The 12044-nt window shown below is 43.2% G+C and overlaps 1 protein-coding gene across 9 annotated transcripts in view; it reads right to left on the bottom strand.

Annotated features, from left to right (window-relative positions):
• The window catches only part of LOC144826538 (uncharacterized), a 1868758-nt gene that overhangs the window by 1836299 nt on the left and 20415 nt on the right, over window positions 1-12044 (bottom strand). For all 9 annotated transcript variants that reach the window (XR_013609839.1, XR_013609844.1, XR_013609840.1 and 6 more), the window contains exon 2: window positions 9035-9118. The gene's annotated coding sequence lies outside the window, so the exon portion shown is untranslated. The remainder of the gene's footprint in view (window positions 1-9034; window positions 9119-12044) is intronic.

Genomic DNA, 12044 nt, shown 5'->3' with positions numbered 1-12044 from the left:
GGTGGGATCCCTGGCGTGTAGTGCTTCTGCGGTATGCAATTCAGACTCTATATTCTGCAGTTCTACCTGCCCCTCCGTTTTATACGCCGATATGGAGCAAATTGCCCGTCCCCTGACAACAGTCTCAAACGCCTCCCAGAGGGTGGTTGGTGAGGCCCCGATCCCATATTTTCTTGAAAATACTGATTTGTTCCTTTTTGAGCGCCTTTCTTATTTTCGGAATCTGTAAGTAACCCGGGCAAATCTGTAAATGCGGCGTTGTTTCTGCTGGTAGCGAGTGTATTTGAGTAATATTGGGGAGTGACCCGAAATACAACGGGCATAATCTCTATCGCCTCTACATTTTTTTAGACTACCCAAGGAACCCAAGAAATAATCTATCCTGGTTAGGCTGTTATGTACCCCTGAATGATACGTAAATTGGCGTTCCGTGGGGTGGTGTCTCCTCCACACATCTATCGGCCCATTGCCTCTAAGAAACTCCCCAGACGGGAACCTCCCGATGTATCAGGTCTGGCAGGGTGCCTGTCTAAGGTGTTATCCAGGGTCGTGTTAAAGTCCCTTCCAATAATGAGCTCCCCCTCCGGAAGACTGAGCAGAAACTCGCCGAGGTCTGGGATTACCACCGCATGCAACGCGCGGGGGACATAAACAGACACTATGTTTAGGGGTCGCCCTTCTCACTGTGTGATTATAACGGCAAATCTCCACATTTTATCAAACCTGGTGTCCTTTACTATTAGTGGAAATTGTTTCTTCAGAAGTATGCCGACCCCCCTGGATCCCAATGTGAATTCCGAGTGTACCGCCATTTTGTATCCCCACCTGTCCATCGCCCTACTAGACGTGCCAGTAAGATGTGTCTCTTGCAGCAGCACCACTGCTGGGCCACCTCTTTTAATGCATTGTAAAACTATGCCTCGTTTGATCTTATCACCAAGACCCCTTACATTCCATGTGAGGAGGGAGAGAGTAGGCACCACTGTATCAGGGACTGCTGTTGCTTCAGTCTGTGCCGTACTCTTCAGTGTTGTTTCTGACATGTCTAGTAATACCATTAAGATTTGTCAGGATAGAGCAAGAACGTTTCCTAGTATGACGTGTTACATTATAACTGACTGTGTTTTGAACCATACAATAACTATCATGAAAACACTCATGAAATAATCCCTTCCCCCCCCATCCCCCTCCCTGCTTCCCTGCCATGCGGACTCAAAACTGCCCACCACCCCAACTCAGCAGAGTGCTTATTACCCAACCCTTTAACCGTTACTTGCACGTTTGGGAGCGGGAAGGCCAAGGAGGACAGTATCATCCCCACGTCTCAGAGTTCTCAGCTATCTTGAGTCTCATTGTTGTCTTTTTATCAAGGAGGGCTTTAGTCCACATCAGTCCGCGTCGCCTCCCTGTTCCGTCTGCGACTGGCCATTTTCTTCTCCGTCCTGCTCAATGTCCTCAGTATCTCCTGTTTTTTCAAGACGGCGGCTTCCCTTTTGCATTTTGTTTGGTTTCCCGATCTCACGCCACCCTTCTAGCCAGTCATGTGCCTCCTCCAGCGTTTCGAAGAACCAAGTCTTGCCATCTGCTACAACACGCTATTTTGCCGGGAAGAGCATAGAGTATGGCAGTTCACAAGCTCTCATCGCCTTCTTGACCTCCAGGAAACTTCTGCGGCGTGCTGTCACTGCTGCCGTATAGTCCGGGAAGAAGGATATGACAGAGTTTTGAACCCGGATATGTGGCGCTACTTGGGCTGTTTGTAGTATTACGTCTATGTGCCGGTAGTTGAAAATAGGAGCCAATACCGGTCTTGGAGGAGCTCCGGGTTTCGGGCGGCCGAGCGGCACCCTATGTGTCCTCTCTACTGAAAAGAAGGTCGAGAGTCCCTTAGGTTGCAGGTGGGATTTTATGAGGTCTTCAACATAGAGGTCCATAGCAGGGCCTCCTTCCTTCTCCGGAAGCCATGTGATTCTTACGTTATTGCTACGGGAGCGCCCTTCTTGGTCATCCAGTTTTGCCGCCACACGTCTATTGTCCTCCTTCAATCGCGTCACTTTCTTGATCAGGAGCGTAGAATCCTTGAAGAGAGCCATCGTCACTTGTTCTACCTCCGCAACCCTGACGGACATTTTCTGAAAGTCTGCGCGGCGGAATGTGACATCCGTTGATATGGAGCCTACCGTCGTTTGTACACTGTGGAGGGCAGCCATGATATCTTCTAACGTTACCTTAGGGCCTAAGTCAGCCTCCTTGTCCTTGGGCCTTTTGTTTCCGTCAGAGGAAGGAAGTCGTTAGTGTAGGCAAATTTGTCCAGTTTACTCTGCTGGTTCGCGCGAGATCCTCTCCCACTCATCTATTTTTCAGGGGGGACTATCATCACACTTCACTGAGGTTGTAAATGGCGCTGCGGGGGTCCGCTATAAGTATCCACTGACGTTCCACACCCGACACCACTCTTCAATGCGTGTTATAACTCAGTCCTTTGCTTTGTCTCAGTCACGGTGCCTCGAGAGGGGGAGGGGAGGAAGGAAGCACTGGGTATCTTCAGGGTTACTCTTCCGTTTATATTGTATCCCAGGCATACCTTCCCTCAGCTTAGTAGGGCTCTTGCACCCCTGTACCCTGTCTGCCTGTGCCTCAATCTCTATTCAGCAAGATTAGTGGCGTATTAAATATCCCTTGCAGTCACTGTTGAGCAGACCACTTTTGTGCCCCACCGATCCTTGAGTGGGATTGTGACCACCACAGTGTCAAGGCGCAGGCTATTTGGCTTGCAGTCCGCTCACAGCTGACTCATACAATGACGGCAAGTGCCTCCTCAGGTGTTTCTCCCCGCCGGCTGCGCTCTCACCATTGCCGAGATACCGTGTCTATCCCTCCGTATTCGGTAGGTTCTAAAATGGCGGCCCCTCCTTCTTGCTGCAATCCGATCCGATGAGCGGGGGTCACGGGGGTTGCGCCGGCCAGTGCCCTTTGCACCGGGGCGGCAGGGTGTTTCTTTACCTTTCGCGGGTCGCTCGCTGAGGTAGACACTGCTCTCTCCACCACGGTAGACTCCGCCGATCGTAGTGCGGGTTCCCGGGCTTACCAACACAATTGAGGCCCCGGCTTCTGTTCTGGACTTAGGCCCGCTCTCTCCTCCACCTGTAACTCGCGATTGCCAGTGCGCAGTATCTTCAGCGCCAGATCGATGTTCGCCACTCCTTCTCCGATTCCGAGATCTCAACTCTGGGCACAATATTTATTCCGGATAAATGAACGGATGACTGGGGAATTGGTCTTATCCCCGAAGCTCCGTCAGGCTGCGGCCATTCCTCTCGGCTGCTAGCCACGCCCCCCAAAAGTGACTCTTTAAGTAAGAATACAAATTAACAGAAGTCACAATCACAAAAACATCTTATACTCCACATAATTCTTGATTTGTAGTGTATAGTTAAAATATAGGTGTCAACGACATTTAAATCCCCAACAAGGTTATGGGATCATCATCAGGACTGAGCAATAAAGCAAATGCCTGGGAAGTTGCTCTGAGTCCGGACTCCACTGGAACTCGCCAAAGAGCATGGTATCTACCGGCTCGCTAACCAGCACCTTCCCATCTCTGACTGCTACCACCGATTCCAAGGATAAACCTTATCACACCGAGTCCGGACACCCCTGGTTCGGCCCCTTTGGACCCACGCGGTCCCCCTGCACTAGGAGACTGCCGTTTGGCAATCATTTGCCCCGGTGCGCCACGCCTTCCATTGGCCCGGTCATTCACCGCTACCATACCACTGCCACCCCGTGGCCCAACGCATTTGTGCTGGTACTTAGGACTGACTGTCCCATGTTGCCTCAGAGCAACTTCCCAGGCATTTGCTTTATTGCTCAGTCCTGATGATGATCCCATAACCTTGTTGGGGATCGAACCGTCGTCGACACCTACATCTTAACTCTAAACTACAAATCAAGAATTATGTAGAGTATAAGATGTTTTTGTGATTGTGACTACTGTTAATTTGTATTCTTACTTAATGAATCACTTTTAAGTCACCCGCCTGCGGTAAGGAAATCGGCTATTTCCCAATACCCTGCCACGTCCTGCTCACTATTTGTTTATGTAGTGTTGTGATCTAATTGTGTTTAATTAAACTTCTAAGGCCGTACATTCGGACACGAATAGACTCAATCTTGATTGTAATATTGTGACTATTTATATTAATTCACCTTGTAAGGGACCACTGTCTCTTAATAATCATTACTACCCTTGGTCCCTTCTGACTGTAAGGGTTCTCTTGTTTTTTTTTCCCAATACTGCTTTGAAACATTTATCCAACCCTTTGCCCTCAATGACAAACCTGAAACTGAATCTGTGGGGAGACAGAAGTAATTGAATGAACTTAAAGCAGCAGCCTGCACTTCACTTACTTCCTGCAGTTGCTTCCTACAAATAACCCCACGGCAGCACAATGCGTAGAAAAAATATGGTGACATTTCCATTTCCACCCATTTTTTTAAAAATCCGTAATTACTTGAATCTCTCAGTGTAGGATGAGGTTCAAAACACAGACACAGCCTTATAAACAATAGTATTTCATTAAGTTCAGTTCACTGCAGGAGCAATGCAGGGAAATCATATCTGAAGCAGGTGCAGGTAATGCTTGCATACCGGCAATACGTTGCCCGGTATTTTTGTGGCTTCAAACATTCATTGTGTTAATAACCAATAGGCACGATTATTATGACCAAGCTTAGGCTTCACAAAATAGGCAATTAAGCCCCCTGCTTGCATGAAAAGACTGATTGATCGAAGAGGTGCTAAGGAAATTCTCCAGGAGTAGTTTGCACCATTTATGACAAAAATAGCACTGAAAATAGCACCAAAATGCACCACTTTAAAAAAGAACATTTCGGGGGGATAACCCCTGCATTACTATCAGCCTCGCTCACTATGCTCGCACACAAGAATTCATTTATTATGCTTACGCCTCACCACATTTAAATTCGCCACTACCCAAGATGTTTATCCATGTAAAGTATAGGAACAGTTTCACCAAATTCTCTAGTCCTCAGGTAAAGACGTGCAGTGCCCCCACCGGAGCACACCAGGATATCCAACACTGCAGGTTTACAATCTAACAAGCTTAGCACTGACAAGTTCATTGTTGCTCCTTGTCTAGAGAATCAGCATCAAAGCCAGGTGAGGCCCTGGGGAGCTACTATGAGAGCCGGCGCCCTCCCTGTGCTTAAGGAACTGGAAAACTTGTGAAGGGTCTGGAAAAAAATTAAATTTTCCTTCAGATAGAATCGGTAACTTGGCGAGGTACAGCATGCTGTATTCCAGCTGCAATTCACGAAGCTGCCTCTTAACTGGAATATACTTGCGACGCGCTACCTGTGCAAAGTCTGGAAATATGGACAACTTCATGCCCTTGTATTGCAGAACCTTTATCTCCCTTTCCTTTCTCTGGGTATAATCACAGTGTCTGTAATAAAGGAGATGCTCAATTATTGGGCAGGGTTGGCATCCGGAACCGACCTAGGGGCCAGTGAGCAATGAACACACTCCACAAAAAAAGATATCTGAAAACGTGTCTTTGCCTAGCAACATTATAAGGAGGTGCTCCACATACTGTTCCATATTATTGATGTTCATTGATTCCGCCATGCCGATAATACTTATGTTGCTACACCTAGAGCGAGATTCCAATTCCAAATGTATGAAGCAGGTTATCCATTCTGGTATGAGCAGTTGCTTCCACAGTTACTATGTCCTCGGAATCAGATGCTCTACTTTCCACAGTATCCAGTCGCACCGCATGTTTACCTAATCTTTCTGACATTCTGTCCATCCTAAAAGAGAGGGCATCAATGTTCCCATCAATCTCTGAGAGGATGTGCTGCATCGTCACCAGGATCTGTTTTAAGTCCGAATCCAGATTGGGATCCGTCGACTCCGAGCCGAAATCTGCTGCGTCGACATTAGCCTGTTTGTGCTTTGAGTGTCTTACGGGGCTCAAGTTGGAGTTTAGATGTGTAACATATAGAAACTTGTGCGCATGTGTGTTCGTGACAAATGAAACAGCGAAAAAAATTGCAAAAAGAAACAATAATATCAATATAGTGTCAATATATACAGGAAAGGTTGTTGTGGTTCAGATTCTTTGACAAAGATTTGGAGAATGTAAATTATTTGATGAATCGCAGAGCATGCGCCAAGGAATTGCGCTGGGGGGTCGACGATTTTTTGACCTGTTGGAAGTTCAGGTAATCTTCAGGACCAAGTTACAGAATTGTAAATGCTGCTTGACAGTAGGAGGGTAATTCCAGAGGAGCAAGCAAGGATAGCACCCAGAAATGGTGTGCTAGGGGATGCAGGACACCTGCGAGGTTGTCCAGGGGAGGACTGAGGTGGTCCAAATGGTTGAGTTCCTAGACGAATCTCCGGTAAGAGGCTTGGAGTGGACAGCAAAGAATCTGGCGTAAAGAGGGGGAGAATTCCAATTAACAGAGGTCCGTTGTCAGGAAAAGCAACATCCTGTGGCATGGCGTAAAGCGCGATCTACAGGCATCGGAATAAACTAAATAGTGGTCAGCCAGGACGGCAAACTCCCCCGCTCTGACTTAAGCCGCAACTTGAGAGGCCATCAGATAAAGAAATTGTCTGATTTGTGGAAAGTGATGCCAACATTTTCTTTCCTACCACAAAGTACAATGTTCATTACAAATATATATATTCTTTGGTTTAGACACAGTTCCTAGGAATCCGAGGGGTGGGAATCGCACCCAAGCACTACGCAGACTAGAATCCAGAGCGATATTGCAAGCAGGCAGTATCTTTCCTTCAGGGCTGAAGAATGTGAAGAACTGCATGTGTACTTATGACTTGCTGACAACCTCCAAGAACCCTTCTCCTAAAATGGAGTTTCCGGAGTTTTGTTCTGTTTTGAACGGTTTTAATCTTCCCTTGCACTTTTTTCCCCATGATTAGTAGAGCAATGTTACGATTGATGACTTTTTTAAACAAGGGTGAGAATTGAGCGTAATTTTTTAAACAAGGGTGAGAATTGAGCGTAATTTGAACCACACGTACTCTAGTGGATATCAGAACTGGTGTTTGTGCCATCGCGATAAAATTAATGGAAAGCCTTTTCGTATGTTACTCATGGCTAATACATTCTTTGAAAGATCAGCCCTAAGGAAGCAGAAGCGAATGAAGAGTAGCCACTTTTAGGAAGTTAAGAGCACGGGGATCTGGTTTTGTTCTGTGAAACAGCAGCCTCTCCCTCACAGAGGAAACCACTAGAGTTAGGGGCATTATGATGATAAGTTAAGTATTATTACTAAAAGTGAAGGTACACCTCTGTTCAGTACTGAAGATTGGTTTTTACTCGGATTTTTGTTTTCCCACTAAGACAATGCTAGGTGCCTATATATACAAGATATGACTTTGAAGGTCACACTTATAACATCTTGATATATAATCATGATAAGATTTGATTATGAGAATAAAATGCAATTCGTTGTGAATGTATTTTATATATTTGAGCCAGAAATATGTTTATGGGTACTAAATCTGCTAAATATTTTGCATGAATTTAACAATACCCAGTGAAAATTGTGTTTCTAAAACCATATACAGCATGTATTACCAGATAAAAAGTATTCACTCATGAGTTTTGCTTCACAAATATCAATACGGGTACTATACCTGATAATGACACAAAGAGTCAGAGTCAGAGATTTTGAAAAAGGAGTCCCACCAATCAGAGAAAATAATATTAGTCATGGGTACTTGACCCATCACTAAATTATTCAAAAGATGTATGTTTTGTAGAGCAGGGGCATTTGAAATGACCATTACTGGCACTAACGGTGGTGTAACCCAAGTCAAGATTATGATTGGAAAACGCTCAATACATCTCTAGCAAAAAAAACTGCTGTTTTGTTTATTATTTATTTGCACTGTTGAATTATGTTTAATATACACTGATGCTAGGAGAATTGGTGACTTTAGTAACCATGCCAAAAAAAAGTATTTTCTTTATGTTTTGCCTACCTTGCGTAGGACGCTATGACTACGTAATGGTCGGAAACTCTATGTATGGTCATGTGACTCAGACCCCATGAGAGGTCAAAAAGTGTCTTTTTTGTGCCCAATAAATCAGATTTATTTACATCCTCAAATGGAGGGTTGTCTTCTTGCAAAAAGAAAAATTGATGGACAGAATGCAGAACAATGTCATACATTCACCCCAGTACAGAGATATGGGCCTATATCCATCATTTTTTTGCTCAGCTCACCATGCCATTCCAGTTTGGACCCAGCCATATGCAAATTAGTCTTGATCCTGTGCCCCATGGGAACAGTCCTCCCTGGACTGGAAACAAGCATCCTAGGACCGGTTTCGGGCTTTCAGCCCTCATCAGCCAGGATAGCTTGATTCCAGTGGCATGGAGAGCACGGGATCCACGTCTGAGCATACCTGTCCCACTCAGGGTGACACATGCAAAAAGAACGATTGATGGACAGAATGCAGAACAATGTCATACATTCACCCCAGTACAGAGATCTGGGCCTAAATCCATCGTTTTTTTGCTCACCATGCCATTCCAGTTTGGACCCAGAAATATGCAAATTAGTCTTGATCCTGTGCCCCATGGCAACAGTCCTTCCTGGACTGGAAACAAGCATCCTAGGACCGGTTTCGGGCTTTCAGCCCTCATCAGCCATGATAGATTGATTCCAGTGGCTTGGAGAGCACGGTCCCATGTCTGAGCATACCCGTCTCACTCGGGGTGACAAATGCAAAAAGAACAATTGATGGACAGAATGCAGAACAATGTCATACATTCACCCCAGTACAGAGAGCTGGGCCTAAATCCATCGTTTTTTTGCTCACCATGCCATTTTAGTTTGGACCCAGCCATATGCAAATCAGTCTTGACCCTGTGCCCCATGGGAACAGTCCAGCCCGAACTGCCAGGCCAGGTCCAGCCTCGAACTAAATCGCTTGCTTTACTCTGAATAAATGTTGCCATTCCAACTTACCTGTACGGAGTGCGGGTTCATTTGCAGGACAAACTTTGGATGATTTATACACGGCAGGTCCAGCCGTGGAGTCGACGCACCACCCTAAAAAAGAAAGGGATTGTGTCTTGGAATTATGCCAGGAAATAAATGACAAGCAGGTATTAAAAAGCAAAGTGAAAGCAGGACTTTCAGTCTGTGTTTCCCTGTTTAAAACTCATGCTTAAGATAGAAACCAATTGGAGGGTAATAACTATGAAAACATTACAAATACCGCAATGCTTTGGGAAAATAGCACACCGGAGGCTGGAGCATACCAAAGGCTCATTAAGTGAACAGATCAGGAAGCGGTGACTGTGGTGCGCTTAATATTGAAATCTCACATACCTTTGAAAAGGGAGAAATGTTCTCTGAAACGCGTCAGGCAAGAGAAAAGCAGTGAACTGGAGAAAAGCCTCAGACTAAAATGCCAGCTTTACTCTTGAATAAATGTTGGAGTTCCAACTTACCTGAATGGAGTGTGGGCTCATTTGCAGGTCAAACTTTGGATGAATATAAATATATATATATATATATATATATTCACTTAAAAAACCATAGGTTTCAGGAGTTATATAGTTAGGAATTAGTTTTTAAAAAACCTTTGAAATTCACTCAAAAAACTATAAGTTTTAGTGGTTTTATAGTTAGCTGGACATTTTACTCATACAAAACCAATGAAATTGCTCCTATATAGTTAGTTGTACTAACTATATTTCGCGCACCCGCAATCCACTGCTGATGATGTCACATATTAGATCATTCATGACATGGTCAGTGACATCACTGATGACATCTCAAATGACATCACTGATGACATCACTGATGACATCATCCAGTAAATGTGGTTTGCTTCGTTATTTAAATATGCATTATATACATAGCAATTTACATTGAAGAATGAGTGGATATATATAAATAAATATTTGGATGGAGGATTTAGTAGCAGTGTAATTGACTGTTTACTTGACCAATTTATAATGTCTCACTAAATATAGTGGATAGTGACTAAACTGTGTGAATATCTGTATCACTTTGTCAGTTGTTGTGTAAACTGATTCTACAGTTGGTTACTAGCTATGTGAAAGTCTATATTAGTTATTGATTAGTTAACTGAGTATTTGTATGGGAGTGTGAAAGTGTGTGTGGTTCGGTGGGGGGTGTGTGACTGTCCAAAGATGTGTGAATAGTTGATTCAGTAGATATATGAAGTTAAAACTACATGTTCTAACAGTTTGGGTGAGGGAATCTCTTTATGGGTGTGGTGATGAGCAAATATATTTCTCAAAGGTACAGGTCCAACAAACTAGAAAAATAAAAGGCAGTGTATGTGTCAGTTGTTGTATATCAATAAGTATACATAAGACACAATGATTGTGTGAGTGACTGTATGGATAACTGTATACTTGTAATAATGATTTTATAATTCACTAAGTATGACTTACTATCTAAATGAATAGAAGAAGTGGTGTTTGTATAAGTGTTTTGCTAAGTAAATATGTAAGTATGATGCATTGTTTGCATAAGTGAGTAGGATGACTTCATATGTGAATAGGATGCGTGCTGTTGTTTAATGTCGATATAGATGTATAAGTATTTTTGATAGTGTTCTATTGTTCATTGACAGCATGTATGAGTGAATCCATAGGTAAGTGATTAGATGTGTGTTTACATCTATGAATCACTGAGTGGATTTTTAGATACTTGCATTGCTATGACAATGGATTTAAATATTATACTCTGTATTTTACAAACAGTGATGAAAAATTGTAATAGTGTATGAAAAGGTGTATGTGATTGTCACGTGGATGATGTCATCAGTGATATCATCAGTGATGTCATTTGAGATGTCATCAGTGATGTCACTGACCATGTCATGAATGATCTAATATGTGACATCTTCAGCAGTGGATTGCGGGTGCGCGGAATATAGTTAGTACAACTAACTATATAGGAGCAATTTCATTGGTTTTGTATGTGTAAAATGTCCAGCTAACTATAACACCACTAAAACTTATAGTTTTTTGAATGAATTTCAAAGGTTTTTTAAAAACTAATTCCTAACTATATAACTCCTGAAACCTATGGTTTTTTCAGTGAATTTCGAAGGTTTTTTTAAATGCTAATTCCTAACTATATAAGGCCTGAAACCTATGGTTTTTTCAGTGAATTTCAAAGGTTTTTTAAATGCTAATTCCTAACTATAACTGGTGTGTAACCTATGGTTTTTTCAGTGAATATATATATACATAAAATTTCTATGGCAAAATGAAACCCCTCATTTTGTTCCTTTTCAAATTAAATGTATTAAGTGGGATGTATGACGTTACAAAGCAGGCTATTACAACGCCTGCCTTTACAACGCGGTTTTAACATCGCATACCATTACAACGCATAGCGCTTTTGGGTGTTGGATAGTGAATAGTTTAATTTACTATTCCAACTCCAGTCCCCGTGGACACTAGGGAAGGTTATTGGATAGTAAATTAACCTATTCCCTATCCTAGAGCGCCCCCCAGCGCAATGCGTTGTAATAGTTTGCGTTGTAATGACCGCGCTGTAATGGTAGTGCGTTGTAAAAGTTTTGTTGTAAGTGATGTTTACCATTAAGTGTTACCACTTTATTCCAATCAAGATGACTTCAGGTGTGCCATACTTTTGTCATAAGTAAGACTGTTAGCGTTCTAGTTGTTCTTTAGAACACTCTGGGACATTCTGTCATTGGGCTATAGTTGGGCTACATCTGTCTGATATTTGGGTTACATTTGGGCTCTTTTGTCTCTGGTGGCCATCTTGGAAGACTGCATATCAGAATTTTTTTAATGAAATATAAGAGGATTTGAGAAGTCACTCAAAATGTGCCCTAATTTTTCTTTCTTCAGCACTAATCATAATTTCTATGGCAAAATGAACCCCCTCATTTTGTTCCTTTGCAAATTAAATGTTTTAAGTGTTAACACTTTATTCCAATCAAGATGACTTCAGGTGTGCC

This window comes from Lissotriton helveticus, chromosome 3_2 (assembly GCF_964261635.1).
Source record: "Lissotriton helveticus chromosome 3_2, aLisHel1.1, whole genome shotgun sequence".
In the NCBI taxonomy this organism is placed as follows: Eukaryota; Metazoa; Chordata; class Amphibia; order Caudata; family Salamandridae; genus Lissotriton; species Lissotriton helveticus.
Note: the sequence above shows the minus strand (reverse complement) of the source record. Positions and strands in the feature narration are given on the sequence as shown.